The following is an 11,783-nucleotide window of genomic DNA, read 5'->3' as shown; positions in this document are numbered from 1 at the left end:
GGCTATACATATTGCTATATATTTTCTGGCTTTTTTCTATGAAAATGATAATATTGATACATGAATGAGGTAGAATTTCTTCTGAATATTGAATTGTTTCTATATCAAAAAGGTAACAGGACAGACTTAATGATAATTATACATAGAAATATGAAAACTATTAAACTATATTATTCAATCTGACTTCTGATCTCATCATCCCACTGAAACTGCTCTCTTCAAAGTTACCAATGATCTTTTTGTAAAAAAGATATTTTATTTTCCTAATTACATGTAATAACAAATTTCTACTTATGTTTTCTGAAGTTATAAGATCCAAATTATCTCCCTCCCTTCCCTCTCTCCTCATGGAAATGGTAAACAATTTGATCTGGGTTTTACATATATTATTAAGCAAAACATATTTCTATCCAATGATCTCTTAATTGACAAATTCAGTTCCCTTTTTTCAATCCTCATTTTCCTAGACTTCTCTGCAGGCTTTGACACCATCTATCACCCTTTTCTCCATGATGTTCTTTTCTCTTTAGGTTTTTGGGACATTGCCTCTTCCTGGGTCTCCTCCTAGCTATCTTATTGCTTCTTCTAAGGCTCCTTTTGCTGGATCCTCATCTAGACCATACCTTCAAACTGTAGATGTCCCTCAAGGTTTTGCCCTGGGGTGGGGTCTTCTCTCTCTCTACTCCTTCACTTGGAGATCTAGGCTGCTAGATGGATTTAATTCTCATATCTATGCTAATAGTTCTCTACACTAACTTCTCTGCTGATCTCTAATCTAGCATCTATAACTGTATTAAATTAAATCAGTATTAAATTGGATGTCCAGTATATACAGTAGGATCTTATTTTAAGTGGTCAATATATTCTAAGACATTTTGTTTAAGTTGAAAATCATGTATAATAGTGAATCCCATTATTTAATAAGTATTTCTTATACTAATATGCCTAGGCACTTTATGACTTTTTTTAGGCTATCAGCTATTTGGCTCACTACTACCAGCTACTAGCATCACTGCCTTTGTACTTTGAGGTCATTATTAATAACTAAAAAGTGTTAAAGAAACAAAGAAGTATTGTGAAAGTATAAGGAAGAACTCTGGACAAGACTGATGAGGAACCTAATGTTTGGCTCAAAACAATGCAATGACTCATACTAATGCTTATCAGAGCAAGAATGAGCATGATTAGGCTAATTGTTATGAGGCTTTATACCACTTGGGAAAATGGCATGTATTTAGAAGTAATTAAAAATTATTATTTTCCTTTTTTTCTGCCTTTTTAAAAATTGCTGATGGTATATACCTGAATTCTTGTGTGCTGTTTGTCTAAATGAGGTCCTACAGTACATCATAAACCCAACATGTTTAAAACTGACTTCATCTTTCTTCTAAACCAGTGGTTCCCAAACTTTTTTGGCCTACTGCCCTCTTTCCAGAAAAAATATTACTTAGTGCCCCCTGTCACATACTATCACTGCCCACTTACAGTTATTCACCACCCCCAAATGCACCTGTGGCCATCACTGCCCCCCCTGGATTGCCACCAGGGGGCGGTGGCACCCACTTTGGGAATCACTGTTCTAAACTTTTTTCCTATCTTCCCCAATACCGAAGAAAGCAAAACTGTTCTACCATTCTCTCAGGCTTTCAACTTAGGTGTCATCCAAAACTCCTCATAATCTCCACAGATGTATTCTGTTGCCAAAGCCTCTTGATATTACTTTTGCACTCTTTCTCGATTATGCACCCTTTTTTCCATGAGGATGCCACTACTCTGGTTCAGGCATTCCTACATTTTTGCAACAGCCTGCTGGTGGATTTGGCTGCTCAAGTGTCTCCTCACTCTAATGCATCCACTATTCAACCACTGAAGTGGTTTTCCTAAAGCACAGCCATGCTATCCTCCTACTCAATAAACTCTAATGACTCTAGAAGCAAATATAAAAATCTTTGTTTGGCATTTAAAGCCCTTCAGTATCTACCTCCCTCCCACCTTTCCAATCTTCTTATACCTTACTCCCCAACAAATAATCTTTGTTCCAGTGGCACTGGCATCATCTGTTCCATGAACAAGACATTCCATCTCTCAGCTCCAAGAATTTTCTCTGATTGTTTCCATGCCTGAAATGCTCTCCCTTCTCGTTTCTGCCTCTTGGCTTCTCTGGTTTTTTTAAGTTTCAATCAAAATATCACCTTCTACAGGAAAATTTTCTCAACCCCTCTTATTTTTATGCCTTCTCTCTTTTACTTCTTATTTACCCTATATGTAGCTTATTTAAAGATATCAGCTTGTTGTCTTCCCATCAAAGAGGTGAGCTCCTTGAAGGTAAGGTACATATTTGGACTCTTTTTGTATCCCCAGCATTTAGCAGAATGCCTGGCATATAGTAGGTGTTTAATAAATGTTGATAGACTGATAGGAATGGGGACTGAACCTGTGATTTCATTAGTATAGGAAACTTCATTTATCAAAACTTAAAAACATCTGCTCTACAATTTGTAGTTTTTATACAGTTGCCTTCAGTGAGCAGTTAAGAGTTATAGTTAGTATTTGTCAGAGGCAGAACTTGAGACCGAGTCTTTTAAATCAAAGTTAGCTCTCCATTTACAATGTATACACATTAAAATTTTCTAAATACACTCTTAGCCTAATGACTATATCCAAGCAGAATTTCTATAAGGGTTGCAAGAATGGTTCAGCATTTAGAAAAGAATGAAAACAGGGACAGGTAGAGCAGATAGAGCACCAGAGATGGAGTTGGGAGGACCTGGATTCTAATCTGTCCTCAGGTACTTCCTAGTGTGTGATCCTGGACAAGTTACTTACCTCCAATTCCCTAACCCTTGCCCTTCTGTCTTAGACTTATTACTAAGATAGAAAGGAAGAATTTAAAAGAAAAGAATGGGGGGCAGCTGGTCAACTCAATGGATTGAGAGCCAGGCCCAGAGACAGGATGTCCTGGGTTCAAATTTGACCTAAGACATTTCCTAGCTGTGACCCTGGGCAAGTCACTTAACCCCCATTGCCTAGCTCTTACTGCTTTTCTGCCTTGGAACCAATATACAGAACTGATTGTAAGACAGAAGGTAAGGGTTTAAAAGAAAAGAATGAATGTAAATTTAGTATTAATAAAAACAACTCAAAGCATCTGATTAGATCAATGGATGTAGATTGTCCTTGCATGCCCTAGTGAAGGAGCCCTGAATTTTGCTATCACATCACCACTGAGGGCAACATTAACAGAAGCTCCAGGCCTCTGCTACCATAAACCTCATAGAAAATCTTGGAAATCCTCTGCCTTTGCTCTGTCCATCTGTTGACTGAGGAATAGTAAGTAAATTAACTTTGAACAACAGTTTTGATTTCATGAAGGAGAAAACTAGTTTGGAATGTCAATTTCATTGTGTAGATTACAATAATTTCCTGAAAATTGTGCAAAAATATTCTTTACCAGAGGTGATATGATGGGAAATTTGAGATACTATTCCTCAAAAGTTTATCCAGAGCCTTCTTTCAGAGTTCTATCTTTAGAAAAGCCCCCATCAACCTTTCCTTTCACAGGCCCTCAAAAAACTAGAACCTATGTTTAACAGAATTCTGGTCACTGAAAAGGATCTACCCTACTGATAACTCTTACGGTGACTAATAATGTCCACAAGATATGTGGGTATGTGGGTGGGAAGGAAGGTGAGATAGCAAACATACTCTGAGAACACACTGAAGTGACAGCTCCCTCTGCTTATTCTCCACAAGCTAGAGCTGGCCCATTCTATTCTGGTTGAGCAGGTCTCCCTCCCTTCTCATGACTGCCACTTAATCAGCAGAGTGTCCTTGATTCAGAAGTATAGGTCATCATTCAATCCTGTCATGTTACAGATGAAAATATTGAGTTCCAGAGGAATCAGGTAACTTACCCAATGTCACATAAATAGTGAGGAGAGAGCAGGATTCAAACTCAGGTCTTCTGACTCCAAATTCATCCCTCTTAACTGTAATTATTTCCTCCAATTAACTAGGGATTTGCTTGCTTTGGGTAGATTTTAAGAGCCACTCAGACACTCTTTGTTTCTTCTCTCATCTGTTGTTCCACCATCCTATCCCCAGATTTCTGGGACTAAACCAGGAGATAGCGAATCTGTTTTCATCCCTTGTTATTGTCACAATTCTATGTTCCCGCTCACCCCAGTAACAAGTTAAAAATGATCAAATTTTGACTTAGCTCATAATCTGTCCATCGTAATAGGAAGCAAATAAACATTAAGTACTTACTATGTGGCAGACTCTGTGCTAAGTGGTAGTGATGTAAAGCTAGGAAAAAGTGAGTGGCTATCTTCAAGGAGCTCACAGTTTAATGGGGGATAACATGTACTGAGCAGCATTTGTGTTCAGAGTCCTGTATAAGATCCCATCAAAGTAGGATCCAATGATAAGGGATGGAGATGTCATTCTTAAGGAGTGGTGGAGAGTTATGGCCAATGGAGCTCAGCATACCCAATTTACCCAGAAGCAGAGTTGGTAATGCATAAATGGCAAGACTGGAACACTCCCTTTTCTCCTCCCCAGCAACATGGCAGAAACTGGGCTATTTTCTCCTGAAAGACTTTGAAGTTCCAATTAAAATGAAAATATTTTCTTTAGCTATAGCAATGTCTGTGTCACCCATTAACATCTTATAATTAAGTTAGTTTATCTGACTTACTCTCTAGTTGCCCATCCAGGCACTAGAATAAAATTTAATGGGGAGCGGGATCAGGAGAGGTCAGGAGCTTAGATTATGCCTTTCAACAGAAGTTAGTATGGAACTCAATAATGAGGAAATCTTACAATTTTGCTGTTGTTGAGAAAAAGGCATTTGAAGTGAAATGTGTCTAGGTTTTCATACTTGCTCTGACTAGCTGAGGTCATTAAACTGCAAACTTCATTGGGGTAAAGACTCCATCTTATCTAAATTTATTATCTCTCCCAATTAGTTGAGGAACATTTATTAAGCACTCATTATATGTTAAGAACTGTGTTAAACACTGGGCATGCCAAGAAAGACAAAAATAGTCCTTATCCTTTTGGAGCTTAGGGTATAATGTGGGAACCAACACATATATAAGAAGGTACATCCAAATCATTTAAAGAGTAGTCAGAAGGTAATCTCAGAGAGAAAGAAATAGCTGATGCGAGACTGAGAAAGGCCACCTCTAGAAAGCAGGATTTGAGCTGAATCTTAAAAGGTGCTAAGGGAACTAAGAGGTGGAAAGAAGGAGGGACAATATTCTAGGCATGGTTGCCAGCCAGTGGAAATTCATAGAGTAGGAGATACAATGTCATGTGTGAAAAAAAGTAAGTAGGCTGGTGTAACTGGATTGTAGAATAATGGAAGGGAGTAAAGTGTAACAAGCCTGAAAGGACAGTGAGGACACAAATTGGGAAAAGCTCAAAATGCTAAGCAGAAGACTTCGTATACAATCCTGAAGGCAATAGGGAGATGTTCTTTGTAGATGGTAGGTATTTTAATACATTGGATGTCACTTCTTTCTCATAGTAGTTTCTTCATCTATAAAATGGGGATAACAATACTGTAAGTATCTTGAAGGGTTGTTGTGTGGGTCAAATAAACCAGTTTATGCAAAAATGCTTTGTATCTGTAAGCAACTACTTAAATGCGAAATCTTCTTCTTCTTCTTTTAAACCCTTACCTCCTGTCTTAGAATTAATACTGTGTATTGGTTCCAAGGCAGAAGAGTGGTAAGGGTTAGGAAATGGAGTGACTGGTCCAGGGTGACACAGCTAGGAAGTGTCTGAAGCCAGATTTGAACTCAGAACTTCCTGTCTTCAGGCCTGCACTCAATCCACTGAGTCACCTGACTGTCCCCATGTTATTATTCTTAATGCAGTGAAGAATGACACAGAACTTGGGATGCCTTTTTTCTCTCTCTCTCTTTTTAAAATTTCATTGTATATTTTTTTCTAGATCACTTGTAGATACAATAAAAATTAAATCCTTATTTTCTCTCTTAGAATCAATACTACAGTTCCAGATTAAGATGGCGGCAGAGTAAAAAGCAGCTGCTTAACCTCTCCTAACCGAAACATATAGGACTCCTCAAGGGGACATTAAACCAAATCCAGACAAACAAAGGGACCCCACAATAGGGCGCAGTACGTGGGATCGGGGCATTTCCATGCTATAAGGGGGTGAAACAGCTCTCACTAAAACGTGAACTGAGCAACCCCCTCCCCCCCCACACAACCCACAGTGCCAAAGCCAGGGCACAAGAGCTAGAGCAAGTTTGGGGCATGTATTAAGTCCTTGGCAGCTACCTGGGGTCACCAGGACCTGTTCCTGAGAGCAGCAAGACTTAAGACCCCAAGAGGCTAAAGAACATGCGGACTTTGAACACAGCTGAGTGCAGGCATGGTCTCAGCTGCAGACAGGGATTCTGAGCGCAGGCGTGAACTGTGGGTGGGGACCCAGTTCAGAGGGGTGCATGACTGTGGAAGCAGCACCCTGAGACTGTTAAAGAAGCTTCAGGCAGAGGAACAAGCAAGGGGACCACCAGGAGGCTTGACCCTGAGAACAACTAGCCCTGAGATCTCAGGAGCCCAAAGAGCCCAGACAGACCTTGGGCATTAGGATAAAGCTGAGAGGGTGCTGGGCTAATAATGGCGAGCCAGAGACAAGAACCCCAGAAGAGAAAGATCAAGAAGAAATCTTTAACACTGGACTACTTTTGCACAGAATCCAGACAACAGAGCAAACAATAGAGGAGAGCAAACAAGTAATCATATCCAAACCTTCCCCCCAAAATGAAAACTGGTCACAAGCTATTGAAGAGTTCAAATCTGAGATTATGAGAAATAGAAAATGAGGCTCAGAAATCAAATGAATTGATAAGCAAATTAAAGACCAGAAATGACCAGCTGGAAGCCTTGAAAAACCAAACAGATGAGATTCAAAAGGAAAACCAAAAGATTACAGCTGAAAACCAGTCTCTAAAGGCTAGAATTGGACAATTAGAAAATCAAATCAAAAGAATTGATGAGCAAATTGGGTACCAAAATCAAATAGCTGGAAAACAGGATAGACCAAATTGAAAAGGAAAATCAAAAGAATATAGCAGAAAACCAGTCTCTAAAGGCAAGAATTGGGCAAGTGGAAGCCAATGATCTCTCAAGATAAGAACAAATAAAGCAAAGTCAAAAGACTGATAAAATAGACGGAAACATGAAATATCTCACTGAGAAACTGACAGATCAAGAAAATAGGTCTAGAAGAGATAATTTGAGTATCATTGGTCTTCCTGAAAAAGCAGAAATTAATAGAAATTTGGACTCCATACTAAAGGAAATTATTCAGCAATATTGCCCTGAAGTTCTACAACAAGAGGGTAATATAGACATTGAAAGGATCCATAGATCGCCCTCTACACTAAACCCTGAAAAGACAACCCCCAGGAATATAAGAGCCAAATTCAAGAGCTTCCAAGTAAAAGAAAAAATTTTACAAGAAGCCAGAAAGAGACAATTCAGAGATCAAGGAGCACCAATCAGGATCACACAGGATCTGGCAGCCTCCACATTAAAAGATCGCAAGGCTTGGAATATGATATTCAGAAAGGCAAGAGAACTGGGTCTACAACCAAGGATCACCTACCCATCAAAACTGACTATATACTTCCAGGGGAAAGTATGGGCATTCAACAAGATAGAAGATTTCCAAGTATTTGCACAGAAAAGACCAGGACTAAATGGAAAGTTCGATACCAACCACAAAAAACAAGAGAAACATGAAAAGGTAAATAAGAAACAGAGGGGAAAGAAAGAAAACTTTTATTTTTAAATTTGCCTCTTTAAGGGCTTCAATAAGATCTAATTATTTGTATTCCTATATAGAGAAATGTTATGTGTAATTCTCTGTAGTGAACTCTATTCACTATTATAATATCCACTATTATAGTAATTAGAAGAATTATTCACAAGGAGAGGTTGGAGAACTAAATAGTCTAAGATGATAAGGGGGTGGGTGGGAAAGAGGGGGGTGAATAGTAGAGGACACCAAGAGAAACTTGAATGAACAAGAAAAATAGGATATTCTCTTACACACAAAGAGGGCATGGGAAGGGGAGGGGATGAATACTATTATAAGAAGGAGAGGAAGAACTCTATCTAACCCTACTGAGGAAGTCATAAGGAATAAACCAAGGGGAGCAGAGGAGTGGGGAGGTCAAAAAAGGGAGGGGAGGAGAAGGGAGAAGGAATTCTTAAGAATTCTAAGCAGGCCTTAAAAATAAAAATAGGGGAATAACAAGGGAGGGAGTAGAAAGGGTAGTAAATCAAGGGAAGGGACAAGGGTTACTGGTTTAAAACAAATCAGTGGTTTAAAAGGAAATAGCCTAAGAAGAAGGGGCAGAATAAGAGAGGACACCAAAATGTTGGGGCATACACAACTGATAATTATAACTCTGAATGTGAATGGGATGATTGATTATGCTAAATTAAAAAGCTTTTGTACAAACAAAAGCAATGCAACCAAAATCAGAAAGGAAACAACAAATTGGGAAAAAAATGTTTATAACAAAAAACTCTGACAGGGGTCTAATTACTCAAATATACAAGGAGTTAAATCAATTGTATAAAAAATGAGGGCATTCCCCAATGGATAAATGGGCAAGGGACATGAATAGGCAATTTTCAGATAAAGAAACCAAAACTATCAATAAGCACATGAGAAAGTGCTCTAAATCTCTAATAATTAGAGAAATGCAAATCAAAACAACTCTGAGGTATCACCTCACACCTAGCAGATTGGCTAAAATGATAGTAGGGGAGAGTAATGAATGTTGGAGGGGATGTGGCCAAATTGGGACATTAATGCATTCCTGGTGGAGTTGTGAATTGATCCAACCATTCTGGATGGCAATTTGGAACTACACTCAAAGGGCTATAAAAGAATGCCTGCCCTTTGATCCAACCATACCATTGTTGGGTCTGTACCACAAAGAGATCATAGATAAACAGACTTGTATGAAAATATTTATAGCCACGATTTTTGTGGTGGCAAAAAACTGGAAAGCAAGGGTATGCCCTTCTATTGGGGAATGGATGAACAAACTGTGATATATGCTGGTGATGGAATATTATTGTGCTAAAAGGAATAATAAACTGGAGGAATTCCATGTGAACTGAAAAGACCTCCAGGAATTGATGCAGAGTGAAAGGAGCAGAGCCAGAAGGACATTGTACACAGAGACTGATATACTATGGTAAAATAGAATGTAATGGACTTCTGTACTAACAGCAATGCAATGATCCATAACAATTCTGAGGGATTTATGGAAAAGAACCCTACTCACATTCAGAGGAAGAACTACAGGAGTGGAAACACAGAAGAAAAGCAACTGCTTGAACACAAGGGTTGAGGCGGACATGATTGGGGATATAGACTCGAAACTACCACACCAATGCAACTATCAACAATTTGGAAATAGGTCTTGATTGATGACACATGTTAAAACCAGTGGAAATGTGCATCAGATATGGGGGGTGGAGGATGTGGGGGGGTGAAAGGGAAAGTAAGAACATGAATCATGTAACCATGATAACTTTTCTAAAAAATAAAAATTATTAAAAAAAAAAAAGAATCAATACTAAGCATCAGTTACAAAGCAGAACAGTAGGGCTAGGCAACTGGGGTTAAATGACTTGCCCAACTTCACACAGATTGAAAGTGTCTGAGGCCAGACTTGAACCCAGGATCTGCCATCTCCAGCCTTGATTTTCTATCCAGCGAGCCATCTACCTACCTCTAGATACAATTTTAATCATTTTTTGACAGTTTGCAATTCATATTCTCCTCTTCCCTTTTATAACTCCTCTCTCCCCAAGATGACAGGTAATAGGATACAAGCTGTACCTGTGCTATCATGCAATACATATTTCTTTATTCATCATGTTGTGAAAGAAGACACATATCACTTACACTAGAGGAAAATTCATGAAGGAAATAAGGTGAAGAATGATATACTTAAATCTGCATCCATAATCCATCAGTTCTTTCTATGGCAGTGAATTTTTTTTCAGCCTGAGTCTCTTGGATTCTTGCATTGTTGATAATATTTGTCATTCACAGTTAATTACATTATTGTTGCTATTGTGTTCTGCCCATTTCACTTTGCATCACTTTTTATGTTTTTCCAGTTTGTTTGTTTTTTGTCATTGTCCTGTTCTTAATTTCTTATGTTCCAATGTAAATAGCTTTTGCAAATAACCATCTTGTATTGTAAATAGCTTTTGCCAGTAGCCATCTTGTGCCAACTGTAGCAGATTTTAGAATGCTCAAAGCTGGCATGAGACAGTGGAAGACAGTTGGAGCACCCCTATATATGTAGGACATTGCCCCAAGGCAAAGGGACTCAGTTGTGAGTTAGGTGGGTGGCAAAGGGTTCAAGGTGAAAAGCTCTCCAGCCAAACCAAGAACCTTCACCACAGAATTGTGTTAGCTGTCTCACTTTAGGGATCTACTATCTAGGTCAATTGTTCATTACTGAAATCTGAATTATATTTGATCATTATCAACAGCCACATCCTTCAGAACCATCAAGAAAGTCATCTCTGAAGATCAACAGATATTTATAACCAGCCAAGTTTAATTCAGTTACTAGGCCAAGGTTGCCTGGCCAGTGTAGCAGAATTCTGTTCAAGGATTTTCCCTAAGGGGATCTGCGTAGTTGTTTTCAATTAGTTTTTAGTTTAGCTTAATCCTTTTAACCTCTATCCTCACGCATCAATCCTTTATCCTCACATCCTCAAGATATTCCTATTACTTTAAAATTAAAAGTTACCTGTTGCTGAGATCCGGTTTCTAGTCTAGTCCATCACCTCCAAGAATTCTCACTGTCTAGTTCTGACAGTTGGGCTTGATTCCCTGGCTGAGGAGGATTTATTTATCAGTCTAATTATCAACTCTTGCCTGAGATTAACTCCTAATCAATTCAAGATCATCTGTATCAATTCACAGTCAGAACAATATAATAAATATACATTCAAGAAGATATTAAAATATACAACCTCAAAGAAAAAGGGGTTTATGCCTGTTTTCAGTTGGGAATTCTAGCAGAGTCAACCTTCTGATCTTCCCCAGAGGGAAGAGCTGACCAGCTGCTGACCAGAGAGCAGCCTGTTGAATATTATCCCTATACCAACAATATTATTACAGTCATATACCACAACTTGTTCAGCTGTTCCTTAATTGATTGACGTCCTTTCAGTTTCCAGTTCTTTACCACCACAAAAAGAGCTGCTGCAAATGTTGTTTGTCCAAGTAGGTCTTTTCCCCCTTTCTATGATGTCTCAGAGATATAGATCTAGTAGCGGTATTTTTGGGTTAAAGGGTAGGCATAGTTTTTATGGTTTCAAATTGCTCTACAGAAATGGTTGTATCGGTTCACAGCTCTACCAACAGTGTATTAATTACCCAATTTTCCATATCTCTCTCCACATTCATCATTTTCCATTTTTGCCATATATGTTAGGCTGATAGGTGTGTGGTGGTAAATCAGAGTTGTTTTAATTTGCATTCCTCTAATTAATAGTGTTTTGGCATTTTATTATCTGATTGAAGATAGTTTAGTTTTAATTTCTTCATCTGAGCACTGCCTGTTCATATCCTTTGACCATCTGTCAGTTGGGGATTTTTGGATGTCTCTGTGCCTTGTCTAAAAGGAAAGTGTCCTTAGTGCCATTGTCCAGATGTGAGAGAATGCAACTATACTGGCCTATTTATTGAGAAAGTT

This window comes from Gracilinanus agilis, chromosome 5 (assembly GCF_016433145.1).
Source record: "Gracilinanus agilis isolate LMUSP501 chromosome 5, AgileGrace, whole genome shotgun sequence".
Taxonomy (NCBI): Eukaryota; Metazoa; Chordata; class Mammalia; order Didelphimorphia; family Didelphidae; genus Gracilinanus; species Gracilinanus agilis.
The sequence above is the reverse complement of the archived record's forward strand: the minus strand, read 5'-3'. Positions refer to the sequence as shown.